At 36.6% G+C, this 15222-nt stretch overlaps 2 pseudogenes; both read left to right on the top strand.

Annotated features, from left to right (window-relative positions):
• The first annotated feature begins 2834 nt into the window (after positions 1-2834).
• On the top strand, positions 2835-3773 carry LOC124975020 (olfactory receptor 5D14-like; annotated as a pseudogene).
• Positions 3774-11142: 7369 nt separating this feature from the next.
• On the top strand, positions 11143-12084 carry LOC124975070 (olfactory receptor 5D18-like; annotated as a pseudogene).
• The last annotated feature ends 3138 nt before the right edge of the window (positions 12085-15222 follow it).

Below are 15222 nucleotides of genomic sequence, written 5' to 3'. Positions count from 1 at the left end.
TGTTTTTGAAAGCAAGTATGTAGTGCCTGAGTTCAGAGTTGTCACTTTACAAGATATCAAAAGCTGCCTGTGATAAGTGGCCACCATATTGCACAGAGTAAACTTAAGATTTTCCCCCTGTGACCTCTCCTGCTTTCCTCTCTCCTATCCAGTGGATGCCCTGCTTCTTTTTTTCTTTCTGTGGGGCAGTCACACTTTTGTGAAAGTCCTCCAATAAATAAATTTCAGTTATTATTTGATGAGGGGGAAAAAATAAACAGAACTCAGTAACTAAAAAGTATTTCTTGCCATTCCGTAAGCTGACTAGCTAGATCTTCTGCCAGTACAACTAGGACGCCTGCACACTGCTGCACTTATGGGAACACAGCCTGTGCTCACACTTTGTCAACCCAAGACGGCATCAGCTCATGTCAGGTGAACTGGTGCTGGCTGTTGGTGGTGCCACCTCTGTGCTCTTCAGCAGCCACTTACCTGCTTGTAAGTTCCAGTGGCTTCCTTATGTGGTGCTCTCAGAGTTTAAAGAGAGTGAAAGTAGAAGCCACAAGACATCCTGTTGCCTCCCTCCGGAATCTGCAAGGTTCTCCTACCACACTTTCTTGATCAAGGAAGTCACAATCCTGATTTATTGCTTCCAATGCTTAATGTGTTCCCAGCAGGAGCTTATCCCTGGAGAGAAGAGACCTCCTAACTACTGGAGTTCATGGCTTCACTCACAGGAAGCAATTTTCAGCAGCTGGATCATCAACAGGTAGAAGAGCCACTTCCTTTGCACTCTGGGCTCATATATCCTGGTCTCATAAAATATTAGAGAAACCACAATGCATTTTGGTGGCAGAGTCTATATATGTTGAGCCTATAGAGAGCACATTCCACAGGATAGTATTCTGAATTTTTTCATTCTATCCTTCTAAAATATTGCCATGGAACTTGTCTGAGCCCAATTTGAAAAGATGACCACCATTTTAGATTTCTGGTTCTTAATGTAAGTATTTTTTTTTTTTAATTGTTGTCTTTCAGGGTCACTGCAGAGCAGGATGATGGTGCTGCAGCTATCTATGTTGTGTCAGTATGTCATGGGGAATCATCTGAAAAGAAGGTCTCAATTTTGTCTTCATATTTGCATTGTCAAGGAAGTGAGTTCATGAACTCCTGAGCTTATGAGTTCAGGCTGAGCAGAAGGAAGCAATGAGACAAGGGTGCAAACCCTGGATATTGGTTTCACATTCTATTGTGACATCAGGAAGAGGACTGTGGTTGACTGCTGCCATGCCTAATGTGATAGACTGGTAAGGTCACCAATATCCTCTTCGAAATGGGAAGTGCAGGTTGCACGGTAACTTGGGAACCACTTACCAATCACTGTTTCCAGCGGGATCTGTTAAAATGACAGAGGCTATTTCTCAAATAGTGAGTAATTATTTGGAGGATATTACTGATTTTCCTTAAAACTCTTAGTCTGATCTGTAATTGATTATGTGGCCTATGCAACATTCAGAAAACCTCTATCTGCCATTTACCCTTCAAGGACAATCGTATACACCGGGTTATGCAGCTTAAATAACTTAAGAGCCTGTATGGCGGATTGGACTTGTTACAGAGTTTTCTCTTGTTATGGGACCCACACCAAAGAGATCACATTTTGGTGAGTTTTGTAGGCTGGCTAGAATAACCTGCTGAATCTGTTATATGTTTCCTTCAAAATCTAAGAGATGCACTGATTTTTAAGTAGCCAAGGTAGTATTTCATCTTTATTTTGTTAATTATAGAGGGCATTTTAATTATATTTAAACAAAGTATCCTAGTTAACATCATGATGCAATATTTCTTTGTAACTTCAGGAAAAGTCCAGTTTTTAAGGATGGTATAAGAGACCTGGAATTTGCCGTAATTAACTGTTTGGATATTTGTAAGGAATAATTTGCCATTGATTCTCTAGAGTAACAGTCCCCAGAGTTATAGAGTTAGATATGAGGTCTTTGATGTCCCAGTTTTACTTATCCTACAGAGAAACAGGAGGGCGGTGGCCTGTTTCTCTGTGGTAGGTAAGTTTATTCAGGTTTCTCAGGAAATTGTGAAAATATTATTTTCCTAATATTATAACTGGGATTCTCTTTGATTTTTTCTTTTTATTCTAAGTTGATATCAATGCAATTCAACTCTCATGCATGAAAAAATTTGAAACTCATGTAAATTTTTGGCTTCAGTTCCACTGACAACCATTTCAGAAAGAAAAGAATGAACTTGCTATACTCTCCGCATATGTACCATAAACTGGTATACCGGCTGCTATAAGAATGAAAATTAGTTAATTTTGAGAGATCTCCTACTGAATATATCTTGAGATATTAACAAAATGTTTCTTTGGTGTCTGAGCTAAAATGGAAGCTAACACAGGCCATAGGCCCTAATAAGGTGTATGTTCCTCTCAGGTGGAAAGTGGGCCATCCTTCTCCTGGATTACTTAGCAAGTAAGATATTTGATTAAGGAAATAAACTTACCATGGGCAAAAGCTGCTGACATGGGATTGTTCCTGTTTATCTATGTTCCCCTAAATAGTTTCTTTAAGAGTAGAGTATATTCTTTCACTGGCTTTAATTGATTTGTGCAAATAAACAAAATACAGTTGAAATGTATATTATATTTTGACACAAATAATTCAAATTTTCTCACAGACCCTTTGCTGGTTTGTGTATTTATGCCCATTTCCCATCAGTTCTGTGCCATTCATGCTCAGAGAGAGTCATGACATAATGGTCACTCACCTCCATACATCTCATATTCGACAGGAGCAAGTGTCTTCGACCACACTCTCCCTCCTAAAGGAGCTACAGTGATGGCAGTAAGAAATCTGAGTGTGGAGACAATCTTTGCCCTCTTAGGCTTCACAGGCCACCCAGAGCTTCAGGATCCTCTCTTTCTCGTGTTTCTGCTTGTGTACATTATCACCGTTGTGGGAAACCGTGGAATGATCATGATCATCAAGATCAACCCCAAATTTCACACCCCCATGTACTTCTTCCTCAGTTACCTCTCTTTCGTTGACTTCTGTTACTTCTCCATCATCACCCCCAAGCTGCTGGAGATCCTGGTCTTGGCAGATAAAGGCATCTTGTACTCCAGCTGCATGCTGCAGTACTTCCTGTCCTGCACAGCTGTGGTGACCGAGTCTTTCTTATTGGCAGTGATGGCCTATGACCGCTTTGTAGCCATCTGTAATCCCCTGCTGTATACAGTAGTCATGTCACAGAAACTCTGTGCCCTGCTGGTGGCAGGGTCATATATCTGGGGTATGTTTGGTCCCTTGGTGCTCCTGTGCTATGTTCTTTGACTGAGTTTTTCTGGATTTAATGTCATCAACCACTTTTTCTGTGAGTACACAGCCCTCATTGCTGTCTTCAGCTCTGACATCCACCTCCCCCACCTGCTGCTCTTTGGCTTTGCCACCTTCAATGAGGTGAGTACCCTACTGATCATCCTCACCTCCTATGTGTTTATTGTTGAGACTGTGTTAAAATTCCGTTCTGTCAGTGGGCGTCACAAAACCTTCTCCACCTGTGCCTCCCACCTGACCGCCATCACCATCTCCCATGGGACCATCCTTTCCCTCTACTGTGTGCCCAACTCCAAAAACTCCAGGCAAACTGTCAAAGTGGCTTCTGTGTTTTACACGGTTCTCAACCCCATGCTGAAGCCCCTAATCTACAGCCTGAGGAACAAAGATGTCAAAGAGGCTGTCTGGAAGTTGGTAGACAAAAAAGTCCTGTTTCACTGAAGCAGTCGCAAGAGATGGTTTCATCCTAATGAATAACAGAACAGAACAAAACCTAACATGTTTCTAAACCTATAGCATGTGTTTCTGTGAGGTTTGTATAGGTGATTGGGAAGCATGGACTGATGAATTCAAATCCCATGAAGAAACCAAAGAAGTTTAATACTGAGATGAATTCCATAAGATTTTGATCCATTAAACAACTACTTCTTTGAAGTCTCTGAACTCAGATATAAAATAGGCACAAAACATGATCAATCATGTAGTATGGGGGCTACAGTCACTCTAAGAATGTTTTTTTTTTTTTTTTCTGATTGGTTCATTTGTATACCAATGAGTGCCTGACTTTTAAGGTCATTTGGATTGTGTCACAGAAGTATTGTGTCAGTGTTGGGAGATAAAGGCGGATATGCTCTGTGATTAAAACAAAATGAAGCAAAACAAAAAACACCAAAATAAAAAACCATTTCTTCCTGTTACCTTCATTCCTGGGTTCTGTGAAATTTCTAAGTGTAAGATCTGGCACTTGAAAGAGTCATCTTCTGTTGATACACATGATAAGAACGATTACATCTGTTGCGTAGATGGCTACCTGGAAGGAACTAGTTGAGAAATGACTAATGTGACTTGGTACAGGAACTGAATTCTTTCTCTGACTACAAATCTAGTACACTTTCTGTACAGCACTGCTGAGGCTTTTAGTGGAAGAGGGCATAAAAATTAATTTTGTCTTTCAGAAAAGACTAACATGAGAATCTTTTCAATATTTCTAGATAGCACACTGGTATTATTAGCCAAAAGGTTGAACTCCCTGAATTATCATACCTAGGAATCTCTACTAGCAGTTTCTACTATAGTCCATATAGAATGTATGGAAGGATGGAATCATATTGTTATTATGAAAGTTGGTGCGATAGCAATTCATTACTCTGGAAGTTGTTAAATAAAGAAAATGTATTCAGTGAATCTTTCCTGTATGAATTACATTTTAAAGTCATTTAACAGTTAACAATGAGGTCATTCAAAAGAAATCATGGTTGGAAAAAGCATGAAATTAGAAAATCACAACTTTAGGACTATTAATTTGGGAAAAAAAAAGACCATGGTGATGATTTCAATGGTTATTAAAATCATTAGGCAAATAAATGTGGATAATTTTAAAATGAAATAATCAGCCTGACACTACCTGAAACCATGGGTAGGGATGATTATTACTGCTAGCCAAAGAACCAGTTAAAAGTTGGTTCCCAAAGGGGTGTACCTTGCACTGCTCAGAACCATCAGCCAGAATTCTTGCTGAAAAGAAACCAAGAGTGAATCTGAACAAGTAAAGATATTTTATCTGAATAGCCCTTTAAAGAATAGGTGCAGGAACAATTCAATGACATCAAATATAGCAGTTAGCTAAATACAGAGAAAGCAGCACTCCACAAATGGTCCATTTCCCACCTCCCACAAAACTCATGAACATGCATACACACACACGCACACAAACTCTTGCACACAGATTGGTGACATGATAAAGGGGACATAATGGTGACAATCAAATTTGACTTTTTTCAACCTAACAGGAAATAAATATATTTTGGACAAGTAAGAGAATTCAAAATGGTTTGAATTTCGAGTATTATTAAGAAGGTAATTTTATATTTGGTAGGTTCAACTTTGACAGGAGCTATTTTTGTACATTTGTTCTGGTTTGGGTGTAGAGAATGAACCCCGGTCCTTGCCCAGGCTACACAAATACCCGCCCATGACCTACACCCCAGCCAGGTGGTGTGAGTGTTCAATCAAATGTCTATTTCTGTGAATGGTTACACTTTTTCATAAACTATCATTGATTAAGTCCCTTTTGTTTTTCTTATATTTTTGGTACCACATGTTTAACCAAGAGGCACCTCCCTAGGACCCCTCCACAGGACCATTTTTTTTGTTTTTTCTTTTTAAAGACAGGGCCTCACAAATTGCATAGATCCTTACTATGTTGCTGAGGCTCACTTTGAATTTGTAATCCAACTGCCTCAGCCTCCTTAGCAGCTGGCATTACAAGACTGTGCCACCAAACTGAGTTGATTTAGTCATCTTAGATAAATCGATAAAGAAATATTATTTTATGCAATATGACTGTGATTTAAATGATCCAATTTTTTAAATTAAATCATCCAAACTTAAAAGACTTCAGACACTCACTGTTCCTACATGCAAAGTTCATTTCACATAGGCTTCATATAGGAATGCTCAAGAAATACATTCAGGACAGGGAAAATTAATCCATTCTTCAACAATTCCCATAGTTCCTCCTTTGGGGCTTGCAGTATTGACAACAGTATTTTACTGTCATTTCCTTGGAAGTCTTCAAATGACTGAAAGTTTTACTGTAACATTGATATACTGTTTCTGGTTTTATAATTGCAGATTATTTCTGCTGATCTGAATTTTTTTACCAGTAATGGATTAACAAAAGTGTACCACAATAGAAGTCTACTAATGCCATGCAATATTTCTTCATTGTCCTGTGAAAAACTAACTTAGTGGCATAAATGCAGCCTCAAAGGACAAACACAGATATATCCTGTATTGTCCTTGTCATATATTTACAAAGAGATTCAGGAAAGGCACAGAAGGCTCACTTACTCCAGAGTTGTTAAAATACATCAAGAAAAGACCTTCTATTTCAAAATAAATTGATTTGTTCTTCTCTTTATAACAAACTAGAAACTCTTCTCCTGCACAAAGGCACCTTCCTATGGGCTTGCCTGACCTTTCTCATTAAAATGACAACGAAGTTAGTATGTATTTTAGCACTAAGGGAAATGATCACATATTTATTTATTTCTACATCCTACTTTAAATATAACTTTGATGAGCACAGGAACACTATCTCACCAATTTTTCAAACAGGATCTGGCTTGTAAGTCTGTCTTAAATATTTATTTAATGAAAAGTTCAATGAAAAATTAAATGAGTAATTACAGATTTTCAATGTGAACTCAATCTCCTTTCTCTGATTCCTGTACCAGAAAACAGTGATCATGAAATAGTAAATGTTGTTATCCTGATTGTGAAATTCATACACTTAAAACAATCTGTGCTCAATGGTTTTGCTTATTACTACAGAAGGATGAGATATCTTTGGAGAGGAATGTTTCAGTGAGATTCCATTTTTGTATTCTTGCATCAATAGCATATCCTTGGACATAAATGGTATGCTAGCATGGTTGCTCAGTGAATGGGCATGAAAATATTCTGATGAAGTTATTTTAAGGTTTTTCTAGAAGAGAATAATTGAGATATCAGTTTTGATTTGCAAGTAATTTCTCCATGCTGTATATTTGTTAAAAATACTGAGATGCCACAAAAAATCATACAGGTGGTGGGAAGTGTGTTGGCAAAGAACGATTGTACTTCTGCAGAAGGGTAAACTCCCAAAGGGAATCTGGAGGGCAAGCACACCTAGGCAGGCAGTAGGACAATATTCATCCCTAAAGAGATATTTCCCATCATTCCTGGCTCCTGAGAAGAACAGTTCCATGTACCCTCCACAAGTTTAGCTAATTTAAATTGGGGGCCAGCCTGAAAAAGGGCTTCAGTTGTGATTGGACATTTGTCAGGGAATTTTAAACATGGCTCCATTCTGATCACAGAGTTCCCAAACTTAAGATGGCTCCTTTCTGCAGACGAAACTTAAGTTCCAGTAAGCATGCCTATATTACCTTGCAGGTACAACTTTAATTTGAAAGATAACATAAATCCTACATGTTATTTTGAAGATAAAATATTTCTATTGTAAGGAACTTGATTAATTTATTACTTGATTAATTTATTACTTGAATATTAGCGAGAAATAGAAATATCAATATAGAAGTTTTTTTTTTTTAATTTTGACTCCCCACCTTATAATAAGTAATTTATAATTGCATATATTTACTTTAAATAATCATTTCATGTAGAAGTATTCAGAATTTCTTTTTGGGAACTCTCTTCTCTCTGCCCTCTACATTCCCACAATTCTTGTAGGTTTGATGTACCCCAGTTGCATGAAAGGTCGTATTTATTATTCAATAATTATTTATGGTACACTTTGTGCTAGTTATTAGTCTAGCAGCTTATAATATATCATTGAACTCAACAATGCATTTCTCACTTTCACAGTAAATTTAGTTTAGCAGGGAAATAAAACTAAAACTAAGTATATTAAAACTGAAGTACAAAATGATTTAAGAAATATATTTTCCTGTACTAAGTACTTTAATGGTAATATTGAGAAATAGGGTAATGCCTTCAGTATAATAGTGTATTCATATATCATTTCACTGTAAAAACTGTAAGGACAGAAATTTAAAGGAAAGTATTCCAGTCAGAGGGAGTATAATAGGCAACAATGAAGGAGTGTGCTTTTATTTTAAGAAACAATGAGGAGGTCAGCATCTCTGCAGGGCATATAGTGCATTAGTTAGCTTTTAGTCACTGTGACCTATAAGGAAAACTTACAGGATGAAAAGTTTATTAGGGTTGTGGTTTCAGAGGGTCAGTCCATGGTTGGCCAACTCTACACTGAGGGCCTAACATAAGGCAAGAGATCATGGTGGTAGGGTACAGGGAAGGGAAGGATCTCAGAAGAAGAAACCCAGGAAGCAGAGAGCTCTGCTCACCTAAGACAAAATGTAGACTCCCAGGGACCACTCCACTGACCCCTTTCCTCTAGCCACACCATATCTGTTTACTCTTACTGCCCAGTTAATCCATATCAGTGGATTAACCACCATTTAAATCACATCTCTCATGATCTAATCTTTTCACCTTTGAAAAGTTTGACATTGTGTCACACATAACCTTTTGAGCACACTCCACATTTGAACCATAACAGTTGAGGAAAGGAATAACAAATGGCCAAGATTTAACAAGGACTTGATCATTTATCCATTTGAATGTTGACCTTTGTACAACTTTCTGGATTAACTTTCAACGGAGCATTACAACCTGACAAGTTGGGTACTCACACTTTTCCAAAATGAACAAATTCCTTAAAATGGTAGAAAAACATTTAAGCCTCATGAATATTAGCAAATTATTGATAATGAGTGTTGCTAACTGTGTGGCCAAACTTGCAGTTCTCATGATGAGTGAAGGAGGATTTGAAAATAAAAGACTCACACACACAGACTGTGAAGATTAAACTGGAGTCGGTAAAGTGCTGCTCTCTGGTGGAGAAGCAGATCTAAAGAGTTACTCCATCAATCTTTATTTATATTTGGGGAAATGGTGAAACACTGTGGATGTCTGTCAGGAGAATTCATCTGTCCCCGGGAGCTATGTGCCTGAGATCAAGGTCGAAGCTGATGCAGTTCTTGGGCAGAGCCTCCTCATCCAGGGCTTTACCATAGCAGCTAGGCATCCTATGCCCCTGCCCAAATACTTTCCCAGGCACCAAGCCCACCACAGCCATGAGGTCATTGGAGACTCCCAATTTCAGTCACTGCTGTTCCATTCTCTGTCATCACTCTCCAGAAATGAGGATTCTTACATGTATTTTCATAAATGGAATTTATGGCACATAAAGTTCATGAAATTTATGCAGCATATGGCAGTGATCAGGATATGGGAAAGGTGAATTCAATATATATTATATATGAAAAGGTCCCGATGCTGCTATATTTTTCTCTAAATTTTCTCAGGTGTTAAAATGGCATCAAATTGAAGTGATTAATTTTAATTGTTCATGTGTGACCTCAAGAGAATGAAGCAGTTGATAGTCTCTAGGGTTCTTACCTCCAAGGTTAACTGTACATATAAGAATACTTCATCACCCCAACCAGGAGAGCTCCTGCCTTAGCCATCAGCAGGTTTGTTTTAACATTCAAAAGACAGATGGATTTAAATTTTATTATGGGAAACTGACCCTGTTAAAACTAGAAATTTTTTGAAGATATAGATATGAGTGAGCCAGGAACAGTGAGTGTACTCTTTCTGCAAAGGTTCATATTAGAGAGCTAGCTCAGCTAAGCATCTCAACAGTATCACAAAAAAAAAGTTACCAGGGAGGGGAAAAAAATCTCTGAGGATTTGGTGTTATGTGTTGTCTAATTTTTGCAAATTCTGAAGGAGTTGTCAAGATAGAATATTTAACTAAAGTGAAAAAGACTAGTAAAAAAATAAAGAACACTATTTGATTAAGGTTATAAGAGTGTATCCATTGACAGCAAAAATAAAAACCACAATTGGGAAAAAATACTGGGAGAGATATTTCAGCTATCATTTTTGCCTGGAGTAAAAGTTAATAAAATTTTTTCCAGGGATTTAATGATATCATTTGTGATAAGATTCATTTCATTAAATGTCAAAATATTTTGAATAACATTTGAAATTCTTTAGATAAATAAAATGTGGTAGTAAGAAAATATGTGCTAATTAGACTGGTTTCTGGGTTGTCTTTAATAGGTAAATTTATAAGTACAGGAACAAATATGGTCATTGAAAGTCTCAATATTGCATATGATGAGATATCTTTATTGATGGACTATATTTTAAATATTTCTGAGATTGTGAGACTGCAATAACTTTTCTCAAATACAAAAGAAAGGTTGCTGGCATGGATAGACCTGAGAGGTTTTGTGTAGAAATAACAGAAATATGTTTCTTTTATATTACCCTCCCCATCCCTTATGACATGTATTCACAGTATAGTACTAACTAAAATTGTTAATCCTCCTCTTTAACAGGTAAGATAGGGATGAAATGAAAATATAGGGTATCTTACAGGTAGAGAAAGAGAGAACAGAGTCAGTGAGCATGATATCCAGGAAAGGGATATTTCTGTCAGTGTTTTATTTTAGTTAATTATTTCCTGGCTGAGAAAATTACCTACTTCCCCCCTTGTGACTCATCTTGATCCTGTTTTTGGGTACATTTCTAGTGCATACAGGTTGTCACAGAACTACTTCCTATAGGATTAGAATCTCCAGTTACTCACTAGTTGAAAACATGATTATTAATAAAAGAAAGAGATCATCAGTCATCCCTTGAAAATTAAATTTCTCTTGTATGAATTTACAATTTTCAATGATGGTTGACAGTTTTATGTGAAGATTTATTAAAATGACCATTAATAAGTTGATCTGTTTTTCATATTTGTAAATATTAAAAATTATTTTTATAACTCATAATTTAATTCAATAATCATGTTTTTAATGATAAAAAGGGTGTGATGCTTTTAAATTGTATACATTTTGTCTATCTCATATAAATAAATACCCAGTTTCTGAAAGATATACTTTATGAACTTGGAAAGGGCAGTTAAACCCACTGCATCTGTTCTCACTCATCTTAACATTTTGTTTTCAGGATTAACTCTCAGATTCCAACCGAGAGAAACATGGTATTCACAAACAGAAATAAAAGTGGGGCCACATTCACCATCCTAGGGTTCTCAGATTATCCAGAACTAAAAGTCCCACTATTCATGTTTTTTTGACTATCTACAGTGTCACGGTGGTAGGGAATATTGGGATGATGGCCATAATCAAAATTAATCCCAAGTTGCACACCCTCATGTACTTTTTCCTCAGTCACCTCTCTTTTGTGGATTTCTGCTATTCCTCCACTGTTGCTCCAAATATGCTGGTGAACCTACTTGCAAAAGACAGAAGCATCTCTTTTTCTGAATGTGTGGTACAAATTTTTTTCTTTTGTACTTTTGTGTTAACCGAATCCATTCTGCTGGCAGTGATGGCCTATGACCGCTTTGTGGCCATCTGCAACCCTCTACTCTACACAGTGGCCATGTCCCAGAAACTCTGTGCTATGCTGGTGGCGGTATCCTATGCATGGGGGGCGGCCTGTTCCCTGATACTAACGTGCTCTGCTCTACAACTCTCTTTTCATGGCTCCAACACAATCCATCACTTCTTCTGTGAGTTCTCCTCTCTGCTCTCCCTCTCATGCTTCAGATCCCCTCATCAGTTCTTTGCTGCTCTTTGTTTTTGCCACATTCAGTGGAGTCAGCACCCTGCTCATCATCCTCACGTCTTACATGTTCATCCTGGTTACCATCCTCAAGATGCCATCAGCCAGGGTGCGTCACAAGACCTTCTCCACCTGTGCTTCTCACCTGACGGCCATCTCCATCTTCCATGTCACCATCCTGTTCCTCTACTGTGTGCCCAACTCCAAGAACTCCAGACACACGGTCAATGTGGCCTCTGTGTTTTACACAGTGGTGATCCCCATGTTGAACCCCCTCATCTACAGCCTGAGAAATAAGGATGTCAAGGACACTGTCAGCAAAGTATTGGGCAGTAAAGTCTCTTCCTTTTGAGCATCATATTAGCATGGAATTTGCTCCTAATATTCAAATCATGTTCATGAAAGTTGGTTTTAAGGATAGCATTAAAATGAATAGAGTTAATATTGTACAATGAAATTGAAATGAATTTTTCCTTCAAGGGAATAAACTTTGCTCTTTTTATTGCTTGAAATCATCAGTAATCTTTCTCATTTTTCTTATTTTACCTACAAAATTGGAATAATGGGATCACTTACAATCATACTCTGAAGATTAAAGAAAACATACATATCATATAGGATATGGTTTGTAACTTAAGAAATATTACTTTTGTTTTTATTTCTTACAAGATATCTGACATGAACTACATTCTCAGAAAACCTATGCAGTAAGTGGCCAATTCATAAAACAGATAATATTAACTCTCATGGGGAGCTTCAGAGATGGGAATGTTTAAATGCACCAAGGAACTTGAAAGGGATGTTTTTGTAAAATAAGCGTCATGTGAACTTGTCCAAAATAAGAGAAAAGTAGGAATTTGGAGATATAGTTTATTGATGACGGAGTTTCAATCAGAAGAAAACTGTGTCAATAGAATACCAAGGAGGTAAGAATGCAATACTGAGTCAGAGGTCTAACATATATTTTATTGAGCTAATATGACACATTTGTGTATGTACACCTATGTGTCTATGTGTGGTGTGTGTTGTAAATGATTTCCATTGTATGAATAGAAATTTGAATTAAAGATGTTCTATTGCCTGACATAGTCTAGAAGTAGTTCTGTATGATAGTGTGATAACCTATAATGGACCCCTCTAGAAGCTCAGACTGCATCTGGATCTTCTTAGAAAATCTCTTATGTTAAGCCATAAATGATTGAATTGATGAGTTCCTGCTTAGCATGTATTTTGATCTGTTATTCTGTCTTTGAAGAATATCACACATATTCTCGATTTTACAGAAACTTTTTGTTCTGAGCATGAACTCTTAATTCTTCTCAAGAAAAATTTCATTTATCTCATTTTATGTATCAAAAACTATGTATATAATCTTCAAAATAAATTTAAAAACCATATATCAGCCTAATTAATATAACTAATTAAAATATCAAAATTCAGTTTATCACTACTTCTATTTGAATAACTTACTCTGCCTTTTCCTCTGTTTACTAATGTGTCCAGATAAAATTCCAAATATTCATCAATACAATGCAAAATATAAATTTCCACGTATTTATTAAGTGAGAAAAAATAACCTGGGGTATATTTTCATGTGGGCTCAATACAGTAATTTTTTATTGTGATATAATTTTACATACTTTATCAGTACTAAAAATGTTCATTTCATGTACACTCTTAGAAAGGAATCAAATCATCCTTGTGACCTGGGCACAATGCTACATGCTTGTAATTCCAGCTACTTGGGAGACTGCAGCAAGACAATCACAAGTTCAAGGTCAGCCTGGTGAACTTCATAGGACCGCATTTCAAAATAATATTTAAAATATGGCTGAGGATATAGCTAAGTGTCAGTTATATCAGTTTGTGCAGGTTCTGGTTTCAAAACCAAGTACCACATACATGAAAAAAATAATAATAATCTCATGAGCAGACACATTTTAAATGTAGTAGTGTTAGGAATATTTTAAGTCTTATACAAATACATAAGCCAAGTCATAACCTGCCATATTCAGATAAAATCTGCATTAAATTATCCAGTTGACACATCCAATATATGGTTGCTGTTTCTAACCAGTGGGTTTTGGAGGGTCTTATGTAATTGTCTTTACACTCACTTTCTCAAATCCAAGAAGCTGTCACAAAGACTTTTTCAAGCCTAATGGCATACCTGTGAAAGAAATATAATGTTTCACTGTATTTAATTATTCATTTTTTTACCTTTAATGCATTTTAATTTTCCATAATAGTTATATTCTTTGTGACATGTTCATACATGCAAATACATACTTCACCTCACTTCATTTGCTTTCCTCCCACTGATCCCCATCCTCTATTCTACTGGTCTTCCTATTATTTAATTTCAAAAATCATTTTATAATTACCTACAAAAATGTGATTCACTGTAATATATTCATTTTTGCACACAGGATAGTTTGGGTGATTTAATTCCCAAGTGCCTATCGTTTTCTCCCCTCCTCCCTAAACAACAATCCCCTTCCTCTTTCTACTGTTCTCCTTCTATTTTCATGAATAGCCCATTTTACAATCCTTTTTTGCCTCTAGTTTCCACATATGAGAAAAGACATTTGATCCTTCATTTTCTGAGTCTGAATTTTTCAACTTATCAGATTCTCCAGTTCTATCCCTTTATTAGTAAATGATGATTTCGTTTTCTTTATGGTTGAGTAGAACTTTATGTATACATACCACATTTTCTTGATATGTTTATGTGTTTTAATTTAATGTTTCCAATAAGACATTTTAATAGATTATTATATTATGTGACTTAACTGTATTTATCTCATACTATCAGACATGCAGGAATTTTGTTAATTGAAATAAGGAGTCACAGTGAAACAAAATCTCCATGATCTCATTCATATGTAGAATATTAAACATTTGATTTCATGGCAGTTAAGAATAAAAGAGCAATTGTCATTGTTGGGGAGAGTAGGGAGAGGGGAGCTTTTACCATTAGGTAGGAAGAAGTTTCATTGGCGCTTGGCATGAAAGAGTGACTATAATTAAAAACAAAGTATTATATATCTCCAACTAGTTAGAAGAGAGTGTTTCTAAATGCACTCACTATGAAGAAATGATAAAAGGCAATGGAGACGAACATTAGCTTGTTTGACCTTCACCCAATATGCACATGAATAAAAGCCTCACATTGCACCTCTTAAATGCACACAGATATAATGTGAGAATCAAAAATGAAATGCATTGAGAAATTTTAAAGTTGCACCTTCATTTTTATTCACTTTATGGATAGGGACCATGAAATTAATTCAGAAAATGTGTTTGTGTTGGGCTAGATAGTATAGCAGGAGGGAACTGAAGTGCATAGTGAGGAGCTGGGAAGATTTGCACCTTGGCATCAGTAGCCCTTACTCCCTGTTGTGGGAACTAAACTCTTCCCAGACACTGAAAAATGTTCCATTGCAATCAAATTCTCCAGGGAAAGAGTGGTGCTCCGTGGGGAACCTAC

Source organism: Sciurus carolinensis, unplaced genomic scaffold (genome assembly GCF_902686445.1).
Source record: "Sciurus carolinensis unplaced genomic scaffold, mSciCar1.2, whole genome shotgun sequence".
NCBI lineage: Eukaryota > Metazoa > Chordata > Mammalia > Rodentia > Sciuridae > Sciurus > Sciurus carolinensis.
Note: the sequence above shows the minus strand (reverse complement) of the source record. Positions and strands in the feature narration are given on the sequence as shown.